Source organism: Grammomys surdaster, unplaced genomic scaffold, assembly GCF_004785775.1.
Source record: "Grammomys surdaster isolate TR1022 unplaced genomic scaffold, NIH_TR_1.0 367, whole genome shotgun sequence".
Lineage (NCBI taxonomy): Eukaryota > Metazoa > Chordata > Mammalia > Rodentia > Muridae > Grammomys > Grammomys surdaster.
Genome location: NW_021604786.1, coordinates 4,460,992 through 4,473,123, shown reverse-complemented (window position 1 = coordinate 4,473,123; position 12,132 = coordinate 4,460,992).

Here is a 12,132-nt window from a genome sequence, read left to right as displayed (position 1 = left end):
CTCTCTCTCTCTCTCTCTCTCTCTCTCTCTCTCTCTCTCTCTCTCCTCTCTGTCTCTGTTTCCCTTCTCTCTCTTTTCTATTGTCTCTTCCCTCTTCTCTCTTTCTTTCTCTTCTCCTCTCTCTTCTTTGTCTCCTCTCTTCTCTCTCTCTCCTCTCTCCTCTTTCCTTTTTTTCTTTCTCCTCTCTTCTCTCTCTCTCCTCTCTATTCTCTCTCCTCTCTTCTCTGTCCTTTCTCTCTCCTTTCTCTCCTCTCTTCTCTCTCTCTCCTCTTTCCTCTTTCTTCTCTCTCCTCTCTTTCCTCTCTTCTTTTCTCCTTTCTCTCCTCTATCCTCTCTCTTCTCTGTCTCCTCCCTTCTCTCTCCACTCCTCTTCTCTCTCTTCTCTCTCTCCTCTCTTCTCTTTCCCTCACCCCCTTCTCAGACATGACCTTTCCAGAGTGAAAAGTCCACTCACACTCCATTGACCAGAAATGGTCAGGTAGCCTTGGTTAGGACGCATAGAAGAGCCAGCATAGATGGATGTTGAGCAGCAGCTGCCCTCAAACCAAGCCACCCCAAGAAAGAAGCATAGACTTGGCAAGTCATGTGTGCTGTGGGTCTGTGACACAACAGGTCACAGAGCAAACATCACAACCTAAGGAAATCCTCATGAAAGTGCTTCCTGTGAGAGACTGGGGCTCTGAGTTCCACATCTTACAAAAAAAAATCCCACAGAGGCATTTTTTTAAATTGAGTCTTCCCCTTCTCAAATGAGTCTTCTCAACTGTTGTGTCAAGTCAACATAAAATTATCTAGCATACTTGCCGCTCTCCATATCTGTTTTGTTTTTCTGGATATCTTGAGCCTCTCTCTTAAAGATTAAAGTTCACTACTTGTCCATCCATGAGGTAAACCAGGGCACAGAGTCAGAGACTGAGTGCAAATATGGAAATACATATTTGCATTCTTCAGCCTTTAATACACTTTGTTGCTACTCTCCCAATGTGGGCAGCAGTCATCTCCCTTTTAAAAATGATTCCTTGTGTCTGCTACTTGAAAGAGTGCAGAGTCTGGGCCCAGGGAACATTGGCAAGTTCTGAATCCCTGTGTTTCCTGATCGTACACTGAGAGAAACTCTGAAAACTGCAGACTCTGTAGGATAAAGCTGAGGCAATTAACAAATATTTAATTGTATCCTAACCAAACACAGTTATTAAGCTTTTAACTAACAATGGTAAAGAGTCCCTGGTGGTTTAGCAATAGAAGATGTGAAGACTCTAAAGGCTGTTGAAATCTCCATTCTTGCCATCCCAGAGGAATCACACTAAAGAATTATAAAGCTCTCATACCAGAGATAAGAGGAAGCCGTGAAATCCGAAGGAGCGGCCCTTTCCCTCAGATGGGCTCCGGTCCCTGGTGTTGACTGACCCCAGGATGGTTTCTACATGGTTTACCTGGAAAGCACCGCTTTCTTTATCCCTGGAGTCTACAGTGAGAAATCTAAACAAACTCTTAAATGTTGCATCACAGTGTCCTGAAAAATTCAAAACACCAAAGGATGTCATCCTACCAGTCCATCTGGGATGGTTAACTGTGATGATCAACACCAACAACTTGGCAAGACCTAGAATCACCTAGGGAAAAGGCTGCTTCCCATGCTTATGAGGGGTCATTTTGGTCAGGTTAGTTTAAATGGAAAACCCACCGTAAAAATTGGGTGTCGCCATTCCCTAGGCTCAAGTCTTGGAATGCATAGAGGGAAAGTGATCTGAACATCCCCTTCACCTCCCTCTGCCTCCAGAGTGTGGACACATGGTGACCAGCTGCTTCAGGTTTTTGCCAGGTAGTGTCCTCACTGTGGGACTTAGTACTCTAAAAACTGGAAGCCAAAATAAATGCTTCCTTTTTTAGGTTGTTGCTCTTGTAAAGTATTTTGTCACAGCAGTGAAACAAAGAATAAATACACTGTTCTTAGTTGCTCGCTCAAAATTAGGGATGAGCAAAAACCCTGATTTACCTGGAGTGACTCTCTTAGAGTTTTTGATCAATTTCAGAAGAGTAATGACTCACCTTTTAGTCAGTCTGTTAACTCAATCCGTGATAAGGTTAAGATGTAAAATTAGAATATAACCCTGCAGATGCTGGAGAGGAGGGTCTGTAGTTAAGAGCACTGGCTGCTCTTACAAAGAATCCTTGCTTAGTTCCCAGAACCCACAGAGGAACTCGTAAGCATCTGTAACTTTAGTTCCAGAGGATCTGACGCCCCCTTCTGGCCTCTTTGGTCACTGCACACACATGGGGTACATCCAGACATGTAAGCAAAAGCCTATACATATAGAACAGAAAATAAAACTTTGAAAAATAAAAATGTAACTCTTTTTTTTTCTTTTTGTGGTTTTTCGAGACAGGGTTTCTCTGTATAGTCCTGGCTGTCCTGGAACTCACTCTGTAGACCAGCCTGGCCTCAAACTCAGAAATCCGCCTGCCTCTGCCTCCCAAGTGCTGGGATTAAAGGCGTGTGCTACCACTTCCCTGCAAAAATGTAACTCTTAAAAGATTTGAAAACTGCAAAACTCCCTAATACTTATTTTCTATATTATATGATATGAATATAGTATTTATGACATTTATATTACATAATTAAATTTTTATATAATTCTACTTTGTATATAAATATAAATAACATAGAAGAATATTAAGAAATATATATATGAATATAAAAGAATATTAAGTTGAAACACCTACTGTGTTCATGGTGGTTCGAAAGTTTTGTTATGAATACAATAAATATGGAACTTGACTTACTACGTCATCCTTGATCTAAAGAACAGAAGAAATAGATTCTGAAAACTTGATGTCTCATTTTCTATATGAAGTCCAAGATTATTACTCCAATACTTACCTCTTCCTGCTAAAATATTACACTTTTGTCCTGCAGTTTTGCAAGAGCTCTATACGGAGCAGGATAAATACAGACCCCTGGGTCTTAAGACCCGATGGAGTGACCCAGAAGGGACCACGCGATTGCTCTAAACGGAGTTCACAGTTGTTCTCCCTCTCTCTCGATGCTTATCCTTGATTCTGTAGTAAACGCTTCCCACGGGGCTGGGGTGATGGTGCTCACTGTGCAGTGTGAAGGATAAAGTTCATCCACCTCGCCCACAGGAAATGCTCGGTGGGCGTGGAGATCCTCTTGGAACTCCAGCGTCATGCAAGGCTGGGGACAGGGGTCCCCAGAGCAAGAGACCTTGTTTCAGCATATAAAGTAGGGGACAACTGTGGAAGACACCCCATATCAACCTCAGGCTGCCACAGGGGCCCACATGCGCACACACATGAGTTTTTGCACACCCATGTGTGCCCGCGTACGTGTGAGCATGCACACCTCAAGTACACGTGAGAAAAAAGCAAACTTTTTCATAAAGACCCCTGCTGAGATGTCGTTGCTGCGCACTCATTTTCAAAGCTGCGTTTCATAGATACTCAAGATACTAAAGTGTATTCTTTAGGGGAAACACTTTCTAAACAGATTTAACCACAGCCTCTTGCTCAGCCCCCTCGAGGCATATACATACATGCACACATTTGCAAGACCGGTCCAGCCCATAAGTCACCAGATCTGCGCCTATAACACGAGTGATAAAAACTTGCTGAAAGAAGGCATTGACCCTTTCCCAGAATGCACTGCTTCTCCCTTCAACTACAGGGCATGCTAGTCCTGATGTTTCCCAACCAACAGCCAGGATGTAAGAGTGCTGTGGCGTTCGTTTTTATCTCTGCTCTACAAAGATGCAGGGAAATACCTCAGGAAAATCGATCAAATGTTATCTCTTCTTCGTTACACAGATACTTCATAAGAAGGTCTTGCTGATGTATCGTTTATAGATGGAAGAAGCACAGACTCTCCCCACCTACTCAATGTCAGTGCGCGTGTGTGTGTGTGTGTGTGTGTGCGCACGCGCACGCGCACACGCACACGTGTGTGTAGCACATGCTATACATGTGATGAACATCCCTCCTAAACAATGATGTTAAGTATCCATAAAAGTTGTGCATATAATCTTGGATCGTCGGGGCCTAATTTTGAGATTCATTACAGGTATACATGTACCTCTCATAGCTAACATAGTTTTGGGTTTTGTGGATTTATGTGATTTGTTTCCCCAATCTTAGCAAGCTACATCAAAGGGAAAGAGAGCTGCTGCCAATTCTGTAGGCTCCATTAAATTCTTTCTATGCAAAGCTGTGTCTCCAGAATGGCCTCCTCCACCTCCAGGAGAAACAGGGTTAGGAGCATTGGCAGAGAGAATCCTGTCCATTCATTGAGTGACCAACACCGCATGTGTTTTCCCAGTCAGTCTTCCATGGTCGTCTCTCTTGGTGCCCATGCTTAACTGTCCCTCCGAGTCTACTGAGAAGGTAGGACTTTTCGTTCCCACCAGATGTAAGATTCGTTCCCTGTATGATACGCCTCCTTAGTCCTATCCACGTACCTTGTCAATGAGACCCGCCCTGAACTAGACCAGTTAGAATAGTCCACCTTGAAACTGAGAAAGAGAAACTAAGCAAAAACCCAAGCCCTCCTTTCTAAGAAGATATAAGGCGGCCATTGCGCTATGCATCCTCCCACCAGTCTAAGAAACAGGGGTAAGTCATTCAGAGGTCCTTCTGAGTGGAGCCACAGGACGGACAGCAGAAGGGTGCAGTGACGGAAGGGTGAGGGGGTGGAGTTTGGAGAATGGCTCTCATGCGTTGGGAAGCACCCTAAACTCTCTCAGTACCCTTGTCACTCCGGTCAGTTGAGACATGTTATTCCGAAGAATTCCCTATCAGCTCCATTTTGCCAAACCTTGTCGATCTCAACAGAGATGTTATATAACCTAAACCCGAAAGCAGTACATTGAAGGATCCCGTGTCTGAGAGACACCGTTCCAAACGTGGTAAAATTCCAAACAGAAATGTGACCTGGAATATTTCATTGACATAGGTACTTCTTGTACACCCACTGTGCGCATTGGGCACCTACTGTGTGCAGTGCTTATGATACACCATACATAAAACATCTGGTTTGTCGGTTGAGGGAGGTAACAGACTGGGCCCAGAGGGTGTGTGAGAACCTCTTTAACTGGGTTAGCTAAACTGTGAAAGGAGGAAGTCAGACAGGGTTGCCTCCGTCTAAGGCCATCATTGCTACTGCACTAGAATTGGGATTTATCCTGGAGAAGCCTCTGCCTAGGTCTCGCCGTTGTCGGCCTTAGCCTCTCATTCCTGCCTCCGCCTCTGTATTACAGTTTTACTTTTCATTTCACCCAACTCAACTCGGAGCTTTATAATGACTTTAGCTGTTCAATATTTAATGAAGCAATTAATTAAATAACATTTATTATGCTGTGGGACAGTGGTTCTCATATTTTAGCATGTATCTGAATCACCAGGGGAGCTTGTTAAAACCTCCCGACACCCACCAACCCGGCGCCCGTCTTTCAGTGAGTTTGACATGAAAGTAGGAATTCTGTCTCCAACCATCTCCTCTGTTGGACCTCTTCTCCTGCTATGTGGCTGTACTTCAGAATAAACCACTCTGTGGGCTGGGCATAGGGGGTCAGGGGACTCCTCGAACTTCATGCTGGTAACAGAATAGAACCCTTGGTTTATCAGCTCCCCAGCTCTGAGTTTGGAGGAAACTTTTGAAGTGCTTTGAGACTCAGTTTTTCTATCTATGCATTGAAAAGAAAACATAGATACAATAACATGTAAATTATGGGGTTATTGAGGGCATTAAATTATATATATGTGTGTATATGTATATACGTGTATATGTATGCTATATGTATGTGTAGGTGTATGTGTGTGTGTGTGTGTGTGTGTGTGTATGTGTATCAAGCACCTGCTTGGGACTCTGCGGGAGTCTATCTGCCTCCTGTTGAGAGCAGCTAAGAGCAACTGGAGACAAACATTAGGTTATGTTAAATACCTTGGAAAATTCCAAGAAAGAAAACACACACTCCAGCCATTCATATACCGGGACTAGGGGGGCTGGAGTCTTGTTTCAGGATGTGTGATGTGTGAGTTGCACCCCACCATTACCTCAGTCACCCCAAAGTGGGGGAGAGAGAGGATGCTAAAGAAGCTAAAGAAAGACAATCATGGCTCTCAGAGATCCCCAGAAATCACCCCTTTGGGATAAGGGCTACTTTACCACCTGAACTGCCCTGTACCTCAACTCTTTCACATGGCGTCTATGCAGATTGTCTACCTGTCCTGTCGCTGTCCGTGGGTAGCCGCTTCCACTGACCTTCCCGACCAGGGTGACCACCTTAAATCAAGGGCTTGCTGGATCACAGCTGAGCTTAGCAATTTTAATGAGAAATCTGGTCCTGCTGGATTACTGTTCCTGGGCCACTTGTCAGCAATTCCTCAGGAAATTATTCAACCATCTCCAATTGCAAAGAAACAGATGGCATTGGGGGGGTGGGGGTGGGGAATACTTGGAAGTGTGCTTGTTGGTAAAAAGCAAATTCGAGGACACAAAGGCCAGCACCACTGCTAAACGGACTTTTCCCTCCAAAAGAATGGACTTGGGGTTGGGGGGTTGTTTTCTCTCCCTTTTGACCTTTGAACTGCCCCAATCAGGAGCTCACATATGCAGCAGAGACACAACAGTTGGACCTTTCAGGGGCAGTTAGTAGAGACACAGCTTGTTTTAATAAATGCAGAGCAACACTGACCAAATGTTCTCATGGAAAATCAAATTTAGAAATTTGTATTAATGTCCTGTTTTCTGACATCCCCCCCCCCAATATCCCTTTAACCAAAACTCTTGGATCACACTCTATTACGCCAACTGCCCATTAAGAAAGGCTGAATTATTATAAAAATTATCACGGCACCTGAGAAAATAACAGTATAACCCTCATGAATATTAAACCTTTTCATAATGATCAGTGTTATTACCATGAATACTAAATGTTATGAATTCATTGCAAATTCAGAACGCTTCGTGTGAGAACTTGGCCCATAACCAAGAAGTCTGAATCGCACTTGGCAAATGTTAGACTCGATTTTAGTTCCAAAACTAAGGAGAAGAAAATGGATAAAAATTGACCTTCAGTTTCAGGGGAGAGGGCAAAGGGTTCTGGGACTCTTGGAGAGAGGGGGGAGTGGGAGGGGGACGGAGAGGGAGAGGGAGAGGGAGAGAGAGACATTTGAAAATTGCAGTTTTCAAATATTTTGTGTGAGTGCTGTAATCTCCTTCCAGGGTTCCCCTTACTGCATGACTTAGACGAACGTTGGAAGAAAATTAGGAAAGAGAAGCGTTAGTCTGTGAGAGGATACACATAGCGTTAACTTTGAGAAATGAGTTCTGCAGTTTACCACGAAGTGCTTCCGCCTTGAGAAGAAACCGGCAGGAAGAAACAAGGGAGAACGGAGTTGACTCAGAGAAAGCCGGGTTCTCCCTCACTAAAGCTGCCACAAAACAGTTTTGCCTCGATCCTGGAATCCACAGCCACAAATAGGTCAGCGGAGGAGGAGCGGGTACCATCTAGCAGAGCTTTGGCCACGTGCTTCTAGAGTCAGGTGACATCCAGGAAAATCGGGACATTCCAAGCGCAGAATACCGGGCAGAGGCTCCGCAAATCACAGCAGCCAGCAGATCGCGTTGGGAAGCTCTCCTGGGGCTTGCAGTGACAGTCTTCTGGGAAAAAAAAAAAATCACAAGCAAAGCCTGTCGGTATCAAGTGTGTCCTCTTAATTAAAAGCACTTAGCACTGAGACCATCTCGCAATTTTTAACATTTTTTTATTTATTACTTATTTTTTATTTACATGTGTCTGGATCTAAATGATGGTTTTGGCTTTACGAAATGCCTTTTTAAAACTCCATAGTTATCCAAGAACCTGGCATCCTCTAGAGACTCAGAGGCTAACCAGTATAGAATTTAGGTGCTTTCGTCTTATTCCAACTAGCACTTGAAGTTTCCGTTACAGTTCCCTGAAATATCTGTAAAAATTAGAAAGAGCTTTGACTGATGGCCACATTTTAAGCATCTCATAATTTTCTTAAGTTTTCCCACAGTCCTCGGCCATATTTCTTTAACGTGGCGGAGAACAGGGGACAGATGCTGATCTGGCCTCTGGGAGTTTCTGTGAACTTGGAGGATGGCATAGAAACTGTGAAACAGCAGGCTTTAACCAAACAGAACATCAATCAGTGCAAAGCAGTAAAGAGTACCGCCTGGAATCCATTCAGAACGTCCTTGGGGCAGAGTCCAAGAGCTGTTTCTTTCCCTCGGAATTTTAAATCTCATAAGTAATGCCTGACATTCCTCCAGTAATTTCTTAAACTACAGGACCATGGCAAAACAGTGGGACTTTCAAGAATTACTCAGCTAGTAACCCGTGTGGGGGAAGGGTTGGATTCCTTGGAATAATGACTCTGTGCTATAAAGCCACCGAGTTTCATCAGCACCCTCTGAATCTTCCTCTTGGTTCCAACAGTACTTTCCGTTGGGAATTACAGCCTCTGCGTCTGAGAGTCCCTGAGCAGAAGTTCAAACTAAAACTTCCAGCAGGTTCCTGGAGAATCATGAGCAATGGTTTTTGTTACGATAACATGATTTATTTAGTTATTTGGGCCAGTTGAGCTTGCCATGACAGGCATGAGGAGGTCGGAGGATGACCTTCACGACTCTTCTCCCCTTCTACTGTGTGGATTGAAGGACTGAACTCAGATTGTCAGGCTTGGTGGCAGTGCCTTTACCTGGTAAGCCAGCTCCCAGGCCCCACGAATAGTATTTTTATGCTTAAAACTAGATCTTAGTTATTTATGAAGGCTATGTGAAGTTTTAAAATGGTATCACAGGGAACGAAGAATTATGAGTTTCCAATGTACATAAATGCAAGATAAGAGATATGATAGAAAGAAGAGGAAGAAGAAGAAGAAGAGGAAGAGGAGAGAGAAGGAAAAGAAGAGGGTGAGTCAAGAAAAAAAAGATGTGCTTTTTAAGCTCTGGTTTCTGTACACAGAGTGTGGTAGGGTGACTTTTCTACCTCCATGCTGTATTTGTTAAATGGGGCAACTACACACCTTGCAGGGTTTTGTGAAGTTTGAGTAATAATAATAATAATGATAATAACAATAATAATAATAGAAAAATATTTGTAAAGCTGTTTGTATATGGCTGACATAAAAATTTAGCTTAAGAAGGGCTGGGGATTCCGCTAAGCAGTTAAAAGTATAATCTACTCTTGCAGAGGAACCGAGTTCAGTTCACAGCATTCATGTCAGACAGCTCAGTCAGTAACTGTCTGAACGTCAGCTTCCGTCAGACTTTTTCTGGCCTTTGTGAGTACACAGGTACATACATGCATACACACAGAGACATGAATGAAATAATAGATAATTATAAATAAGAAATAATAAATAGTAATAAAATATAATACATACAAACAATAAAGATTTAAAAGTAAATAATAATAATTTTTTTAATTGAGTTAAAAAGAGACTCATTTTCCCTAGGATAAAAACATGCTTCTACATATGTCATTTCTCTCTGTACCAGGAGAGACAGGGCAACCAGCCATCACTGGTACTCCTCATATAAAATTCATCATTAAACAGAACCATTAGGGATTTAGGTGATGGCTCCGAGGGTAAGATGCTTGCTGCGCATGCGTACACTTACCTATGTTCAGCTCCTCAGCACCACGTCAGACATCCTACCCTGCATAGTAAGTCTCAGGGCAGCCAGGACTAACTAGCGAGACGCTGTCTCAAAAATGGTATATATATTTAATGCACAGTGTAGAAATGTTTTGTTCAAGACCTAAAACTGAGTATTGAAAACGAACCAACGGCTTAAAGGTGCTAAAAAGAAAGCAGACTATGGTGCGATACAATGCAAAAGGGGTAGAAGACAGAAGCTAGTGTGTCTGTGGGAAGATGGTCCCAGGCATCCTTGCCCAAAGAACACGTGGCAAAGTTTTGCTCTGTCCAAAAAGACTCAAGATGAGACGGGCACTAAGCGTTCACAAGAAAGCCCTGGTTTGCCAAGACAGACCCTGCAGCGTCCTGCCCGGGTTAGCATGCCCAGACCTTCACATTGTCGAGAATATGGAAGAAAGGAAACCGGGGGTGAAAGACAGAGAAAGAAATTTTGCAAAGAGAAGATCTTAAGTGGTGCTAACAAGTCACTTCTCAGGGTCAGATTTTTAAAATGATGTGCCTACCTTTAAAAAAAAAAAAAAAACAGAATTGATCATGAGTAAGAATTACACCCGTTCCTGCCTCTGTTGGAAGGAGATGACAGTTAGCATATTATGCTGGCAGGCAGGTTTCAGACTGCCACATTCCCTGGCTTAACAGAAAACTTCCTTTGACCATCATGAGCACTTGAGTGTGCTGTCGTGGATAACATGAGTTTTTTAACCTACCTGGTAGGCTTATGAACAACGCTTTTAGAGGATCTATCATAGAAATAGGACGCCACCCCCCCCCCCATACCTTTCTTTGCTAATAAAATGAAGAATCTCACAGTGGTTTTAGGTGGCTTCTTTTTTTAAGATTTATTCATTTTATGTTTCTGAGAGTACACTGTTGCTGTCTTCAGACACACCAGAAGAGAGCATTGGATCCCACTACAGATGGTTGTGAGCCACCATGTGGTTGCTGGGAATTGAACTCAAGCCCTCTGCAAGAGCAGTCAGTGCTCTTAACCACTGCGCCATCTCTCCAGCCCTCAGGTTGCTTCTTGACCAGAAGATCTAGGTAAGAAAGGAGCGAGATCGTGGCTCTGAAACCCTGGTCTAATTTGAACTATCGCTCCATCATTAAACAAAAAAAAAAAATTTTGAAATTTTACTGGAGTCTGACTCCTTAGGCTTTCTGCATTCTTTTCTATTACAAACAATTTTGCAGAGACTGTAAATACAAACGTATCTGGTTGTTGTCTGCACTGGTTCCAGAAGGGTTAGCTGGGAGTCACGTGACCACATCTGGGCATGACCGTGCGTCTTTTGAAAATTGTTCCCATCAGTTCCAATACCTGGAAGGAGGGGGCATGGACAGAGTGGTTTGTTTTAATGAGCATGTACTTTCCCGTTTTTAAAAATCAAACCCTTTTACTCCTATAGTTTCCATTAGTAAGATGTCCTCCCAAGGTTTGACAATGGCGTGCTGCCTAAGACCGGTGTAAAACTTCTCCGCAAAACTGAGGCCGCACGGGAACAGATGCTTGACGAACCTGCTTGTACTTTACAGGCCTTGATCTTATGCAGGCAATTACATGTCTTTCTCTCTAAATTCTGATCGTTTTCACTTACTAAGTGATGCGTCTACAAGAAGGAGATTATTAGTTGAATGTTGATGAATCTTATGAATAAATAAATATGCAACAATAATATATTAAGGCATCGTTAAAATATGATAGAAAGGCGTGGTATATCACATACTTAATGGCATATAAAAAAAAACCTGGTAGAATGCTGGCATGACACAGACTCTCAGAAAGTACATGAAGAGTATACTGACACCAGAAAATGCCCATTTGGTGCATGAGCTGCCTTTTGTAAATAGAACTGCCATGCATTCTGGAAGAAACCATTTTATTTTAACACAATGGCCGTTAGCTGCTTTGGGGCTGCATGGCCAGACAGACACATCACATTACTGGGAAAGAGCTCAGAATAGCAAGACATGGAAGCAGCGTAGATCTGTGTTCTATTCCTAGCATTCATGTAGATGAGCCTACAACCTCCTGCATTTACAGCTCCAGGCTATTTAGTGTCCACCAAAAGACAAATGGATAAAGAAAATGTGGAACAGACACACAAGTGGATTTTATTCAACCACAAAGAAAAATGAAATCCCGACAGTTTTAGGAACATGGATAGGACTGAAAAGTATGGTAAGCAAAAACTTTGAATGCCAAATATCACGTGTTCTCTCTCATATGTGGGCATATATTTATATTAATTTGGGTTGGGTAGACATAGGTCAAAACAAGGGGACCATGAGGAGACTGGAGAGATGGCTCAGTGATAGAGAGTCCTTGCTGCTCTTCCAGCAAATCTGTGTTCTATTCCTAGCATTCATGTAGATGAGCCTACAACCTCCTGCATTTACAGCTCCAGGCTATTTAGTGCCCTCTTCTGG